Genomic DNA, 16,922 nt, shown 5'->3' on the forward strand with positions numbered 1-16,922 from the left:
AATGAATGAGAGATGGGTAGACTTAAGGACCTAAGGTGGTAGTCTGTAGTGTGTTTGCTCTTTGTTAGGTTCTAACCTGTTTGTTGATTGTCATTTAATAATTGTTGTGTCCTTGGATCAATGACTGTGGACTTACCTACGAGAAGATCAAGATTTGGTGCTTATTGCAAGAAATTGAGGATTTGCCCAACTTTGAAGAATGCTTCTACTTCCTCGAAGATGTTTCTCATTCTTAGTGTACCTTGTCTTATTCCTTATCTCTTGGTGCTCATCCTTCTTCTAAACTCTCTTTTCTATTCCTTTGGAATTACTCGTGTACCCTCCTAACTTGCGTTTTGTTCCTTGCTTATCCTTTCTCTAAACTCTCCTCTGTTCTACTTTGAAAGTCACTCTTGTATTTTCTAACCTTGTCCTTTGTTCTCTGTTAAATTCTCCTTAACGCCTTTTTGATAGTACTCTTCCTTTTGAAGGATGTTGACCTTGATTGGAAAAGTTTGACTTTTGTGGAGTTTGTTTGTGGTTAACCCTTGACCCTGATTTTGAAAGGTTGTGATATTAGAAAGACTTAGGTAGTATGATGAGACATACTTGGTGATACCTATACCTAGTTCCTTGATGAAGTAAGTAGAATTGATTGGTGGATTCCTTGTGTTAGGAATGAGTTGCCTATGTGATTAAAGTTATAGGACTTGGCTTTGTTGTTCATGTATGGGATTTGAAAGCTTAGTAGGTTGAGTGCCGTCACCTTAGGAGTAAACATGAGATAAGTTTAGGATATGAATTTGGCAGAAAACCCATTTTTTTGATGTTAATGATCCCGTATAGATTGGTGATGTGATCTGATGTTAGTTGTTCCTTAAGAATTTTGTTGAGAAGTCTTCGTTAATTCATTCTTTGGTTTTTAAACCTTGATGGTTGTGTCGAGTACTTGAGATAAAGAGATGCTTTTATACTTGAGTGGTAGATTTGCTTTAGGGAAATCCTAACATGTGATCAGATGGGTGGAAGAGGTATCTAACCAATTTATCAACCCTTAAGCGAGCGTTTATTTTACCTTAACCCTTGTTTTGAGATTTGATCGTTTTGTTATGAAAGTACAACACCCTAATAGGCGTGACCTTGTTATAGAGATACTTAGGTTTTAGGAAGCGTATAGATTAAGCCTTAAAATCCTCTTTCGTACCATTAATCGTTTTCCTCCTTTTCATTCATATCTTGGTTGGATTTAATTCTTAAGTATAAAAGTTTACTCGTTATTTCCTTGTCTTGAATACCTCCCTAATTCTAATATCTCTTACTGGTTGTTAACTAGTTATCTTTATGATTCGACTCTTTTAGTCTCACATCTTGACATGTTCATATATCCCTCTTGGAATTTCCTATCCTTTCCGAACCTGGTTATTACTCTTGTTTCCTTAGTGGAGTGATGGCATTGTTGGCTACGTTGTAGAGTGAGTGAGATGCTCCTTGAGGATTCTTTGTGAGTCTTGTTTTCGTCGAAGTTGGATTAGTAGAACTTAAGTTAGGTTGAGTAGGAAAATTCGTATGAGATACCTATTTATCTTTTGGGTTGGTGATCTTTATAATTTGGGGAATGTGATCATCTATGCTTGTGAATTCGGGTGTGAATAAGATTTTGTTTGGAGTGTTAGAAATGTATAAAGAACTTGGGATTATGATCTTTGATTAAGGATTTTACCATAGTGAGGACTCCTAGTGGTCGATAGTTGGTTATGAGTGTAACTCTTTTAGTAGTTTTGATCCTGATCCTATGGAAGTCGTTTGTAGATGTTTGAGGGTTTGGAGTGATGAGATTACACTTATAGTAGAGTACTTGGTTTCAAGGAATAGCTTAAGATGAAGTAACATGAGTGATTTGAGGAGATTCTTGGGAGTGTTGTGATTATAAGTTTTATTACTAGGAGGTTTTCAGAATCGTTTGGATGATGTTGTTATTTGAGGTTTGAATATCTGGCGTTTCCTAGTTGTCTAATTTCCCTTTCTCCTTGATCATAAGCGTTACCGTTCATACCTCATTTCCTCGCTTCATCTTGCTCCTCCCTTAAGTTTGATGCTAGTGGCCTATAAAAACTCTGTCTTTGACATCCTTGTTAAATTGACTTCAATTCTTGCTCTATGAAATTAAATGTCGTAGCTCTTTTGATTAGTTAAGTTTGAGTCCTGTTAGCATACTTGTATCTATGATATCTAAGTTACTTTTCTTTTGTCCAATTTCTAAACCTTCAAGCTACCAGTTTCGATTCGTTGTTAAAAGTTGATATTACTTTTGAAAAACCTTACCTATTTTAAGGATTTGAAAATGAAAATTTGATTTAATTCCATAATTGTCCCTTGAGCGTGGACTTCTTTAACATGATTTTAATTCTTTGAACCCGAGATTTCTTTAAATTTTATCCAATTTCTGTTAACTTTGACCTATTTATGATTTCTTTGTCAAAGTATAATGTTATATTTCAGGAACTTGATTCCTTTTTGAGTTTATAAGTGAAATCTTCATTTCTATTTGGACTTTTGCAAAGGAAAATTTGAGTAGATTACCTTTTCTCTTGATTTTAACGTTGATCGGATGTTAGAACTCGTTATTGGAGACGTTTGATAACTTGTTCTACGCTTGTCGGCGAATGATTTTTGGTTTAAATCTGTCTTTGACAAGGAAAGTTAGCGTTCTTGTGTGCACGACGAGGGCAATTTCGTTCCACGAATGAGACTTATACTTTTGAAAACCCTTCGATAATGTTTTTGAAAGTATTTTGATCTTTGATTTATACAAATGATTTGCTTTTTGACCTTATCTTTGATTTGGAATGTGATGTTCTTGAATACGTAACGAGAACACCTCCGTTCCTTTGATGAGAATCTGGTTTTGTCGGAGAATTTTATTTGAATCTTTTGAAAGGAATTTTAATCTTTACGATAAGTAAACTTTTAATGTTTTGGTTACTAATTTTAAAAGTTCAGTTTTATTTTTATTTTTATAACCTTTCATTTCTATTTTCAAGTTTCGAGGACGAAACTTTTTAAAAGGTGGGGTGATTGTAACACCCGCGAATTTCCCATTTTGACATTTAAAATTTATTAAGCCATTTGAATTACTTTATTAAATATTTTTGAATTGTTCAATTTAATTAATTTTATGTCAAACAAGATTTTTATAAACGTATTATATAAAAGCTCATTTTTATAAAAATACGTACGATTAAATTATATTTTTAAGGCACAATTTATATAATAATATATGTATACGTATTTTTGGTCGGATAATAATAATGACTGTAATAATCTTAACCTCCGTCTTAATTTCCGTCTAAACTTTAGACCGTCACATTTCATGTTGTACCTACTTTAATCTGGACCAATTAAAAACCAACAACACATTCAAAATATCTCTTATTATTATTATTATTATTATTATTATTATTATTATTATTATTATTATTATTATTATTATTATTATATATAGTGTAGTTGGTAGTAGTACCATCGGTATGACCCACCCCCCATTTCCCTTCTTCTTCCTTTCTGCAAAACAAGAACAACAACAACAAAAACGCAAAGAAGAAAGAATAATCAAACGCCAACCACCATTTCCGCCTCCTTCAACCTCCGTTATCTCCCTCGTTTCTCAACCAAATTTCATGATTTTTACACCTTTAGCTTCCTCTCTTCTTCCTCCTCATTTTAAGGTAATAAAGTCTTGATTTTGTAGAAGTTCGAAAATACCGTCTCAAATGACAACTCGGTTTCTTGTCTTAATCGACTCGTTTTTCCCTCTTTTAAGTCAAGGTTGAAGAAAGGTTCGTACTTTTGGACGTTTAAGAGATCAAAGACAGGTAACGGTGATAGGTTACTCGACAATCGTCGAAATTTCCGTCTTATTTGTCCTTTTAAATGTTCTTGATTATTAAAGTTTAAACCTTTATATTGTTTGGCGTTTGTATGATGTTTTTCGTCTTGAATGGTGTTTTGAAACGGATCGTTTTGAGCCCGAGATTCCGTTATGAGCCTGGTGTGGTTGAGCTCGGTTTATGGCTCATATGGATTCGTGATTGTGGCTGCTTGAGTCCAGTTTTGGGGTGGTCTCATTACACGCTTTAGGACTGTTTTTTGGGTTCGGTTTTCATGCGTCTTCGGTTCTGTTTTGGACGGGTTTGGACTCGTTTTGGGGAGGTTGATATGGTGGTTATGAGCGATTAGTATGGTGGTTGCGGGCGATCTTGAGTCGGGTCTCGGTGGTCGTTTGAAATGGTCTAGCTGAGGGTAGCATTTTATGATCGAGTACCGGGTATGGCTGCGGGTTTGGAGTCGTGGTGGGTGTAGTTGACAGTGTGGTTGGACGTGTTTGGCACGGTACTTGGGACTGTTAAACAGGTTGAGTGTTAGCCGTGGGGAGTGGTTGTAGGAGTTGGTTGGTGGGTCATTTTTGAGGGGGGGGAGAGCGGCTGGAATGGATAGTTTAGATGGCTCATAGTTGGGCCGTGGATTGGGTCCTTGAGTCGTGGAGATAGTCCGCTTTTGGTGCAATGCTAGTCATTGGAATTAATTTAATTTCCGTCTCATATTTATATAACACAACTCGTTTATATTTAGTTTACTTATTATTTCAATTGGGCTTATTTGACATTAAAAGTCGGGCTCATTATATTCTAATTATTGGGCTTGACTTGTAGTTTGGGCCATACTCATATTATGGGTGCTCTCGGCGCCAAATTTAGTATGTATGATTCGTTTAAATCTCCGTCTTGTATTTTATATAATGAAATCCATTAAATGTTGTACACTACTTTTATACATATATTTCTCTCATGATCAATTGTTTGGGTTTCACATGATTTAATGGTTGGTTTTTACATGAGTGATTTGTTGGACTTATCATATGATTTAATTGTTGGGCCAATCTCAAGTTTTGTAGTGGGCTCATGAATGAGCCGCTTATGCTCGTTCCATTTTATTTCGTAATCTTATATAACGTCAATTATTCGTTGTCATTCATTATATTTTATTTAACCGGCATGATAAATTATAAAATGAAATATTTATCTCGCTAAGACAAGTATGAGTCATTATTATTAAATGGTTATATGTGAGAGTCATATTCTTGATAATGCCTTGTATTGTTTGATTGTGAGAGTCTTGGTCCTATCGGATACTAGGGGTGAGCTATAAGCCCTCTAGTTGCGATATGATCGTTGGGATTAATGTTCCCATCTGTACTCATGGTGAGATGCAAGCCATGAGTATGAATGTGACATTAAGGATCCCGTATCATATGATGTTTGCATGATCATTCTTACTCCTATTGTGACTCAAGTGTGACATTTTACATTGTGTGACTACTTGACATTCCCTATTTATTCGCCCTCGGACATTGGGTCACGGTTAGGTGCCATTGTTTCCGAGTTGGGCTTTTTTTCCTTCCGCCTCTTCGGACCGGGGGTCACGGTTAGGTGACAAGGTTCCGATTTGGGGTTACTCGACTTCCGGGCACGGTTAGGTGTACCATGTTTCGAGTCTTGGATACGATTTGGTATCGTGTGTCGACCGGGTGTCGTCCATCCCGAGAGTCTGGCCAGGTTTAGACTAGGACCGTATTATGATCGTCGTCCTACCAAGAGGTTGGAGTCTAGAGGGTTGTCTTGTTTGAGTTCATACTAAGTATATGTCTTACACTTGTTGAGTCGTGTCAACATAAGTGGGTTGACTTGGTGATTCTATTCCTTGATTGTACATTCATCCTCATATACCATGCCTATTCTATTAAGAAAGTATTATGCCTGTTTCACCATGATTGTTCATCATATCTCCTTATTCTTTATTGTTCGTATATGTTGCATGATTAACATGTTTGATTAAATGTTGTTTGTTACCTGCATTTCGACATATTGTGGCTGGGAGAACCTTGAGTTACTCCCCACTGACTGTGGCGTTCATGTTTACATGAATGACAGGTTTTGAAGATGCTTACGTGGGGAAGACGTGTGGGCTAGCGAGAACTAAACCCTTGGACCTTAGTTTCTAATTTAGAAACCCTTTTATCTGTTTATTCGTGGGATATCTTTTCCCCGCTTTCTAGACTTGGGTTGTAATGACCTATTAATGTCTATTGTAGTATTTGTTTCATTTCGTTTTTGGCACCCGCGTGCTAATCTTTAACTAGTAATTTAAAAGTTCTTAAAATCTCACTAATTTCCGCATTAATTTATTAGTTATATTTTCCGCTTTATCGCGGGGTGTCACACGAATAAAGGACAAGTTAGGGACCGTTCCCTTCCACATTTCATATGGAGTCTTGTCGACAGCTTTAGACGGACTTCGGTTAATTATAAGAGACGCTGACAAAAGAGCAAAACCCCATAATGAATCAGGTACTATCGTGTGACTCATCATGGATCGAACCATATCAAGTAATGTTCGATTTCTCCATTCTGACACACCATTTAATTGAGGTGTTCCAGGTTGAGTTAACTGCAAAACTATTCCACAGTCTTTAAGGTGTTGATCAAACTCATTTGAAAGATATTCGCCACCCCGATCTGAACGGAGTGCTTTAACCTTTCTTACCAGTTTGTTCTCAACCTTATTCTGGTATTCCTTGAATTTTTCAAAGGACTCGCTTTTATGCTTCATTAAGTAGACATATCCATATCTACTCAAATCATCCGTGAAAGTGATAAAATATCTATAGTTGTCTCTTGCGGTAATTGACATAGGTCCACATACATCAGTATGTATAAGTCCTAATAGGTCACTAGCGCGCATTCCAACACCTTTGAAGGAAATTCGAGTCATTTTGCCGATAAGACATGATTCACACGTGCCAAATGAAGAGAAATCAAATGTGGGAATAGTCCCATTCTCAATGAGTTTCTTTACACGTTTTTCATTTATGTGTCCCATTCGAAAATGCCATAGATAAGTTTGATCTTTGTCACCAACCTTTAATTCTTATTATTCACATGTAATATATCTGTGGTTTGATCTAAGATATAAATTCCATTCATGGAAACTGCTTTGCCATAAACCATTTCATTAAAAGAGAAAATAAAGCTATTGTCCTTTTTTGAAAATGAAAAACCGTCTTTATCAAGTACAGAAACAGAAATAATATTCTTAGATAAACTGGGTACATAGTAACAGTTATATAAATATAACTCAAAACCACTAGGGAGCTGGATTACGTATGTTCCCATTGAGACTGCAGCAACTCGTGCTCCATTTCCGACTCGCAGGTCCACATCACCCTTTGCGAGAGGTGTGATGTTTTTTAGGCCCTGCAAATGATTACACAGATGAGAACCACAACTAGTATCAAGTACCCAAGTTCCGAAACTTGCATGGTTAATTTCAATCAAATGAATATAAGATGATATACCAACAGGAGTGGCGCGCCCTGCTTTTATGTCCTCACGGTACACGGGACAGTTCCTCCTCCAATGTCCAGTCTTGTCGTGGCACTCAATGTCACCGCCCTTGCTCTTTGCCTTGCCTTGTGAGCCACTAGTCTCACCAAGCCCACTCTTACCGTTTCCTGACTTCTTAAACTTTGGCTTTCCTACAGTTAGGTCGCCGTGAGCTTTGCCCTTACCCTTATTCTTGTTGGAAATCATGAGAACATCTTGCTTCATGCTCCCACTCAATTTCATATCCTTCTCGGTCTGTACGAGAAGTGAGTGTAGCTCATGAGGACTTTTCTTCATTTCATTCATGTAGTAATTTGCCCTGAAAAGGGCAAAACCATCATGAAGTGAATGAAGCATACGGTCAATGACTATGCTCTCATTGATTTTGCAATCAAGTGCCTCCAGTTTCTCGACATTCCCAATCATGCTAAGAATGTGTGGGCTAACCAGTTGGCCCTTCTGGAGTTCCGCATCAAAGAAGCGACAGGTATGCTCATAAGTAACGATTCTCGGTGCTTTTGAGAACTCATTAGTGAGCGTGGTGAAAATCTTGTTTGCACCATGGGCAATGAAGCGTCTTTGCGAATTGGTTTCCATTGCAAAAATGAGTACGTTCTTTATTGCATCCGCTTCCATAACGAAGTCACTATAAGCAATTGACTCGTTACCTCTTGCATTGGGGCCTGGGTTTGGCGGTATTGGCTCAGTTAGGTACTTGAGCTTAACGTCAGCAATGGCAGCATTCCGTAATGATGCCTCCCAGTCCGCAAAGTTGGACCCGTCATTCTTCAGTCGTGTGAACTGATTCATGTGGTCCATGAAAGCTTTTAGCCAGGACTCGCGTCCAAGTGTGGCACTTGGCTTAGGGATATCATTATTTCCATTCATTTGTTGTAAGCAACATTATCAATATAAAACGAATTCTACACTGCGAAAAGAAGAATAAATATAAGAAGCATACTCATCGTTATGATTTAAGTCTAATGCAAAACTGTTATAAGCGAAGACTCAAGCATTTATACAATTGACCTCCTTCAAGAATTATATAAATGATCCCAAGACTCAATTATCTGTAAATTGATAAGTCAACCTCTTGGCTAATTCTACTGTTAGAATTCTTGGTTAATAAATTTCTGTAAATTCTATCTATAGTCCATCATAGTCACGAGAAACTCTTCGGACTACAATGTTGAGGTAAAATAAGTCAACACAAACTACTTACCCAACGTAGAAGGGGTCATATGAAGAGTAAGGTCCTATATGCCTACCGACGAAGAAGGGATTCATAGTTGTTTGCCCTTGTAAAGACTAGTCTCAATTTTAGTTTTTGAGGAAGATCCCATCAACTTTATTTTAATTCATTTTAAGTGAACTAATATCTAGTATGCGAGAATGAATAAACTAAGATGATGGCTTAAAATTGTGTGACATCTTTATGTCCATGATAACTAACATTCAATCTATATGAGTCAATTTTCATGTATATTAGTAGTAGGTGGTTTGGTTTAGGCGGAATATGATGCACTATTTATCATGCGAATGAAAAGCAATGAGAATGAAAAACGTAAAACAAAATAAAGTCCTAGTGTGGCCTTTCTACCAAAATGAACATAAATACAACTTTGGAATCCTTCCTAGGACCCGAGAAGCTTGTCTTGATGTTCTATCTTGGTTCATGTAGTGGGAGTGAGCAATCCATTCTCCATCTTTAGTCTTCTCAAAATTACAATTAAAATTACAAAATAAACCTATTTACATTCTAATTTCAAAAACATAATACTAATGAAAACCAAAAGGAGATTTGAGATCTCAAAATTACATTAAAATTATATTTCCATCGATCATTACGAAAACATAACTAACTAAGGCCACATTAGGTAATACAAAATTACAACCGATTGCAAAAATACGTAAATTAAACCATTCAACAATTCATACAACTAAATAAAAATGCATCAACTATAAATTAACCATTCAAAACATAATTCCTTAATTATGTAGAGTAATTTATCCAAACCACCTATTTTATAATTATCAAAATTATGTGACAATTCTTCAATTATTCACAATAATTCCAATCTTAATACATATTAACGTGTAATATGAATAAATCCAACATTATTTTAAACCTCTTTTAAATAATTGGGTATTTAAAATATGTGAACCTTTTCACAACAAACAATCATACATTATAAATTTAATGTATAAAGATTATTGGCCAAAACACAATTTTTTTTTTTTTATAAATGCTCACGACATTCTGCAAAAACGAAAAAAAACAAAAAACAGATTTCTTTTTCTTTTCTCTCGGCAATTCCAAAAAAACAAAAGAAACAGATTTTTTTTTATTTTAAATGCCCTCGTCATTTTGTCCTAAAACCAAAAAAAAAACAGTTTTTTTTTCTTTTAAAAATGCTTTCGGCATTTACCCTAAAAACCAAAAAAAAAAAAACAGTTTTGTTTTTTTTTTTTTCCGAAAAAACAACTCTTTCATGAATAAATTTGTTTAATGTTGCTAATATATCAAGATTGGCATAATCAACAACATTTAATTTAAACTTTGATCCAAACTAGATGATTCAATTTAACCTATTAAAATGAATATCTAAATTATGATTAAATCGATTATCCGAATATTTGATTCATCATAATTGATTTGAACATTATTAAATTAACTTGTATGCCAAAACTATATAGCAAAAACAAATCATTAACAATTAAAACAATTTCCATTTCCATTTTAATTTAATTCTTATTAAATCAAAACATCTACAAATTTATCATATTATCATCTTAACTAATTAAAACAACAATATGAATAAATCAAAATGGAAACAAAAACATCAAAAAAAAAAACGAAAAATGTCTCGGCAAAAAATTTAATTCCGCCGAAACTGTTTTTTTTTTCTTCAAAATTTTTGTTTAAATTCAATTCTTCAAAATGTCTCTTTTTGTTTCCTTAAACCGTGCAAAGGGAGTCAAATGGGAAGATTTTATTCTTTCCCTTTTTCTCTCTATCTCGGTTTCACCAACCACAAGAATAAGGAGAAAAATCTTCTTATTTTGGTTGTTCTCAAATGTATAAAATGTGTATTATTTTCTTAAATGTCAATTTATGTCGACATGTATTAATAAGTCTATACACAACAGTTTGTAGTCGATTTATTAATACCAGTCTGTCAACATTTTATTATGACAATTTCGCATAATATATACATTAACTATAAATATAACATATTTATAATTCGCTAATTAAATATAACTGGTTACGTTTAATTACGAATTAACATCTTAATTCGTTTAAGCTAACATTATATACATTAATTAAATATAACAGTTTATATTCAATTTACGAATTTAACGATTAATTCGACTCAGCTGGTATTATTTAATTGTATTAAATAATCGTCTCATCATCACATTGACTAACTGTTTAATCAAATACATAGACTAACCTTTTAGTCATATAAGGCTTTAATGTGATTATATATTCATACAATCACATCTCTCAAACACATCCTTTAGGTGTGACTTTTAGGGACCAGTTGATCACCGCCATCAGTATGATAATAACGTCAAACTTCTAGCAAGCCAACCGTTATTAAGTAAACGTTAATAAACTGATAAAATACTAGGTATTAATGTTTTGGTACCTTAAGTGATTTGCATAGATGGGTCTTAAGTTATCCACAATTTTTTCCACGAGGGTAGCTTCATCCGGACGCTCGACAAGTTGTGTACTAGTTTTCCTCCACCTACTTAAGAAGTCGGTGAAACCTTCTTTCTCATTTTGGGTAAGAACCTCTAAAGTGCGCATAATGACTTGGATTTCAGCATTATCCGCGTATTGTTTAGCTAACTCGATTGCGGCGTCATCCCAGGTGGCAATCTTCTTGTGCTCTAGAGAATAGAACCATTGCTTATGAATGTTGTGAAGAGATGAAGGAAAGATCCTTAAGAACATCTCGGGTTTGATGCCTTTGATAGACATGTAGTCTTTGAAAGCACGAATGTGGTTCAAAGGGTTTTCATGTCCCTTAAACTTCGGGATATCAGTCATGTTGAAGTTGGTTGGTAATTTGGCGCTCACGGCCTCATACTTGCGATTGTTTTCTCTATAGATATCATCTCCTTTGAGGTACATTAGTTGCTCCTCCAAGTATTGGAGTTGCTTTTCAGCTTCAGTAAGACCTACTGGAGGGTTGATTTCTGCTTGTCCAACATAGGGTGGTAGGTTATCATTCACACATTCACTAGGTACTTCATCTTCTGCAGGAGGTAGTCTAGTTTCTACCGCAACAATCCGGCTTTCAATAGCATTAAGACGTTCAAAAGCTTGTTCCTGACTCGTTTGGAGACGAGCGAGCGCATCTAGGATTAGATCATTACCATTTTGGGGTTGTCCATTGACACTTGCGCGACTAGTTCAAGACATCTTGGGAACTGGATAAAAGATCAACGACGAATCAAACACAATCGACCACTCTAGCACACTTACTCAAACAAAAGACTCGAATTTTGAAGTGGGAGTGTGCCACTTGTGTCAAGTAAGGTTTGAAAATGACAAAGTTTTGAAATGTTTGTCCTAATCAACTGTAGTGTAATTGTAGGAGTGTTGACTCAAAGTAAGGTTTTGAAATGGGTTTTGAGGCCCAAATTTTAACTCGATATTGGACAGGGTTTCGACTCATTTTGCGCTAATTTGGGCCATTCCTCGAAAATATTTACATTTTGAAAGAGGCATTTTTTTTTTATTTTACAAAATTCGTCATGGTTTTGTTTAAAAAATGGGCATAACATATGATACAAGCATTAAAACAGGAATTATAACGGTATTCTGAGTGCATTTAAAGGGTTTTGCCTTAAAAGGGTGGGTTGCCATACCGAGTAATCAAACCCGGGTCTTTGGAGAGGTTCGCGCCAAACAAGAGTAAGGCCGGTTACTAGTCCATTTCCTCGAGTAGTGAAAGCCCTTGATACAAACATGAGTAAGCATCATGGTATGGTTGACGTCAATTGATATCCATCCTTAGGCCCAGAAAAGAATTTAGACCGTCCAGACGGGACGATTGGTCGAATGGGTTGGGTTGGGCCTAGGAAGGCCGAATAAAACGATCTATGAAGATCGAGTAATGAAAAACGACAACTGTCTCACATAAACTATTCCCTAACCTTGTTCAAGTTTCACCCTTGGCAACACGTAAGTGTATTACTCCCCAGCAGAGTCGCCAAACTGTGGACACGGGGGGCCCACGGGGGCGCTTGGGAAAACAAGCGTTTGCATTTGTGGAGTCGCCACCAATTTATTGTGGAAAATTGGAAACCGTTCAGTAATTGGCGTCATGTCAAGACACAAAGTAATGACATAGACACAGAGAACTCGTTACCCTTAGAATTCTATGTCTAGAATGACTCTCGTGGATGCCAATGAACACGGATGTTCATAGCGATCTGGAGTAAGGGGTGAGGGTACGTATTAGGAAGCTCTTTTGATCGAACACCTAATCCCGCCCGCCTCGATAGCGGCCTCTAGTAATGATTAGGAAAATCATCTATACTTGATATGTTGTCGATTATATGCATGCAATGCAACATCCAATAAATTAATCTTAGCATGTGAGAATTAACTAAGTTGGTGAACAAGTATTTAAGCATACATTTGGGTCAAAGTAAGGATTTAAGGTTGATTACATGTGAGAGCAAACAAACGATAATAAAGAGCACAATAAATGAAAATAAAATAAACAATAATAATAAAATTACAATAATTAGAATGACTCAATGATTTACGTCGAAAATACGTTTAAAACAGATAATTTTAGAAAAGAAAAGGAAAATAATTATGGTTAGAAAACGGGCAGATTAGTAGTGATACTACGATTAATAGTCTATTAATACATAAGCTAACAAACTAGGTCAAAGCAAGAACGGAAGTTCAGAGACAGAAATCACCCCGGAACAGGCGCAGCAGTGTTGCGTCCCTTGGAAGAGGTGCAGTGGTCATTGCGTCTGTTCCTGACGTGAGTTCTGGCTATGAAGATCGATTATTAATATTCGACACAAGTAGAAGTGATTTAACGGATTAGTTACATGTGAGTTGGTCATAAAAGCGATAAAGAACGAACTTAAATTAATTAGAACGAATTAAAGTGAGCTATAAACTAATCACAAATTAAGATTATTAATACAAATTAATTAGGTTTGATATGTTAAACTATTTAAGAGGATGGTGATAAACAGATGAAAGATATACAAAAGGCGAATGCCAGAAACTTGATATGAACAAATCGAATCTCTAAAACCCGGGTTTGATGTTAATGACAAAAACCCGCAAATATTGATTACTTGGGATTTAAGTTGGATTTAAAAGTGATAAAATAATATGAATTATGTATTATAATTATACGAGTGGAAATATGAAGAAAATAAGACAAAACGAAATAAAAGAGACGAATCAACAAAGAACAAAGAAAGAAGAAGAAAGGCAGAAACTGCGGCAGCCTCCGGAAGAGGGGCAACAGATGCTGCGACTCTTCGAAGAGGTGCAACAGTTGCTGCGTTTCTTCTCGATGTCTGTCTTTTGTTAATCCGTGAAAATAGGTTTGATAAAAGGTTTTATAAATCGGTTTTAAACACGCTTTCGACGTAAATCTGACAATAATTTATACAATAAAGAGTACAATAATAAAATATGGGATTTACACCCTCAGACTTACATGTTTGACGAAACGAGATTAACTAAGTTAACGATTAGTGATTGCTCGACTCGAATGTATGATGAAAGTGCCCTCGTAAGAGGAATTAAATTAAGTTGATTTAATTAATTGAGTGGAGTTAGTCAAATTGGTCGGTCATGCAAAACGAGACTCGAACTCAGAAGGATCCGCGCTTAGGTGGTCGAAAGTTCAAGCACGTAGACGTCAATAAGCAAAGAGCGCTGTCTTAGAATGCAAAGGGAGAAGAGAAGGGCGGACACTCGCGTGAGAAATATGAGGAACGAAGGTCCCTATTTATACTAATCACACGGAGGGTTACGGTAAAACTTTGGAAACAAATCTCGAAAAAATTTTACAATACGCAGAAAAGAGCTAGGGAAGAGGCGCAGCAACCACTGCGACCCTTGGAAGAGGCGTAGCAGGTGTTGCGTCCTTTCCCCAGAGGTTTTCTTCTGCAGAAGAAAGATTTTCCGCGTTTCTGTTATGGAATTGCGGTAGATCTCAACTTCCTTATTATTTAAAATATGATTTCATGATATATTTTGCCGAAAGATGAAAAGATTAAGATTATGGAATGGAAATATCCGGAATATTCCAGAACGTTCCGACTCGACATTTTAAACGATTTATTAGAAAATGAAGACGGTTTTTGACCCGGACTCCAAATGAACTCTAATAACTGTCAAAACGACCGTCATGGCACGTAGATGACGACCAAGGGGTAGACACACGTATTTGAGCTATAACTTGACGATAAACTTACGAACTGTCATAAATCGTTCCGTGTACCAAACATGCGTCCCAATCATCATCGGGTGGTTTGCGGGAGGTGCAGAAATGAGGTATCTACATGTAACAATTCAAATTACCTAAGAAATTTCACTTAACAACTACATAAATTACCTTCGCATAATAAAAAATTCAAATTTTAAGCAACAAAATGGAGTACAGTATAATAAACTTTTAGCACAGTCTACTCAAAACATGATATTTTTGTCATAGTTTGTGACATTACTCTTCCCCTCTTAGAAAGGAACTTTGTCCCCGAAGTTCACCTTCAAGACGAGTTACAAATACTACACGAAATGATAAATCCACGCAATCTTGACATTAAAAAACAATTTTAACATACGTTGAGACTAACAACTATCAAAGTACCTCATTGACATTACTTAAATATTATGTATACATGTGCATATATTTCGGGAAAATAAACGAAGAACGAGTTCATGAAACGAAGCGGCATCAAACCAAATGTGTGTGAAAATTACTTACTTGTTTTGTAACATGACTACGCAACATATATCTAGTTCGAAGTTATCATTCATGACGTTACAACTTAACCACCGTTTCGAAAGGTTAGGAATTAGCTAAGAGCATGGCATCTCATGAGACTAACATAAACCACCTTGATAACACATGTAATGTACTATGAAATATATAAGCATGACTACTAAACACGGCATAAGGCATGAGTATCCAATTTCTCTCACAAGTTCAAAAGAACTGAGTATAGGGTTGAACAGGGGGTACTTGATCGAGTTGAAGGCACTCGATCGAGTCTGGGATAGGCTACTCGATCGAGTACTGAGAGGTCAGTACACTGCCTAGGTCACACCGAGCAGGTACTCGATTGAGTAGAGGGCACTCGATCGAGTATCCACTGGTCATGTTACCCTCCAATGCCAACAAAAGTAAAGAAATTCTACCCAAACTTCGGGGTTTCACCCCGACATCATACACCTGCATTACGAGTCCAAGCAATCCGACAAAATACGGCCTTATGGCCAGTTACAACCCAAAAATAAATCCAATGTATGAAGAAACAAAAGAAACAAGTATCACACGTCTATGAGACAACAACAACAAGAGGCAATCACTCGAGGTCGCCACCTTGATCCTCATCCATCGCCTCATCTCCTCCTCCACCAGATGTGCCAACTCTTGATGTGCCTCCTCCCGCGGTAGCTTCGGTACCAGGGTTGCCTCCAGATCACCATGGCGCCAGAAATCCATAAGGATAGCTCTCCGGGACTCCCTACGTGGCCTGATCCACTCCGTAGGAGTGAAAGGCTTCACTATCGTTTCCGACCTCTCACCACCAAACTGGTTGGGCCAGGTTGGTCCCAATGCCCTGCATGTATGCCATCTCATGAAGGTTCCGGAGCACTAAGGCGTTGGATACCCTCTCTGTGAGCTCACTCACCTGCATTTTGGGGCTAAAAGAGGAAGGGTAGCTGGGATACTGGTACTGTGGAGGCATGGGCTGCACTGGCTGAGTCTCACCAACCCTCTATCTCACCCGTCTAGGACCTCTCCCCAACTTAGGTGCCTGGTCCTCAGGTCTAGCCTGGTCGGCTCTGGCATCACCTCCAAAAGACCCTCATCTATCAGGTAGTACTGTCGGGTAGGCGGGCCTCATCGTCATCTGAGTCCGATGCAACCACCACCATGGTCAAAGGCTCAGTCACATGAAGGTGCTCTAGGTCAGGTGTTTTCATCCAACTCATACCCCACACCCTCCAAGCTAACCCACCACCCTCCAAGGTCCTCAGCCACTTCTGGTCGATGAAGTAAGCGCTGTCCAAAGTGGGCACAACCGGGACCATAGGTTTGAGAGCCTAAGTGGCCTCAAAGCTAGTCAATCTCTCAGCTAAACGGGTGGCAATGGCTCCATAACTCAAGTAACGGGTCGAAGATGTGGCCATCAAGGCCAAACAAGCACAAACGATGGCCGGGGCACTACAGGCGACTCGCTGCGCTCGGGTGGGGTTTAGGTAGGTGACTA

General features: G+C 37.1%; 1 long non-coding RNA gene across 1 annotated transcript; it reads left to right on the top strand.

The window, feature by feature from the left end:
- The first annotated feature begins 3,614 nt into the window (after positions 1-3,614).
- Positions 3,615-6,195, top strand: LOC141634068 (uncharacterized). The gene is made up of 3 exons (XR_012538806.1): positions 3,615-3,704; positions 3,805-3,851; positions 5,967-6,195. It is a non-coding gene; the product is annotated as an uncharacterized LOC141634068 (long non-coding RNA).
- Positions 6,196-16,922: the final 10,727 nt, after the last annotated feature.

The sequence above is a fragment of the Silene latifolia genome, chromosome Y, assembly GCF_048544455.1.
Source record: "Silene latifolia isolate original U9 population chromosome Y, ASM4854445v1, whole genome shotgun sequence".
Taxonomy (NCBI): Eukaryota; Viridiplantae; Streptophyta; class Magnoliopsida; order Caryophyllales; family Caryophyllaceae; genus Silene; species Silene latifolia.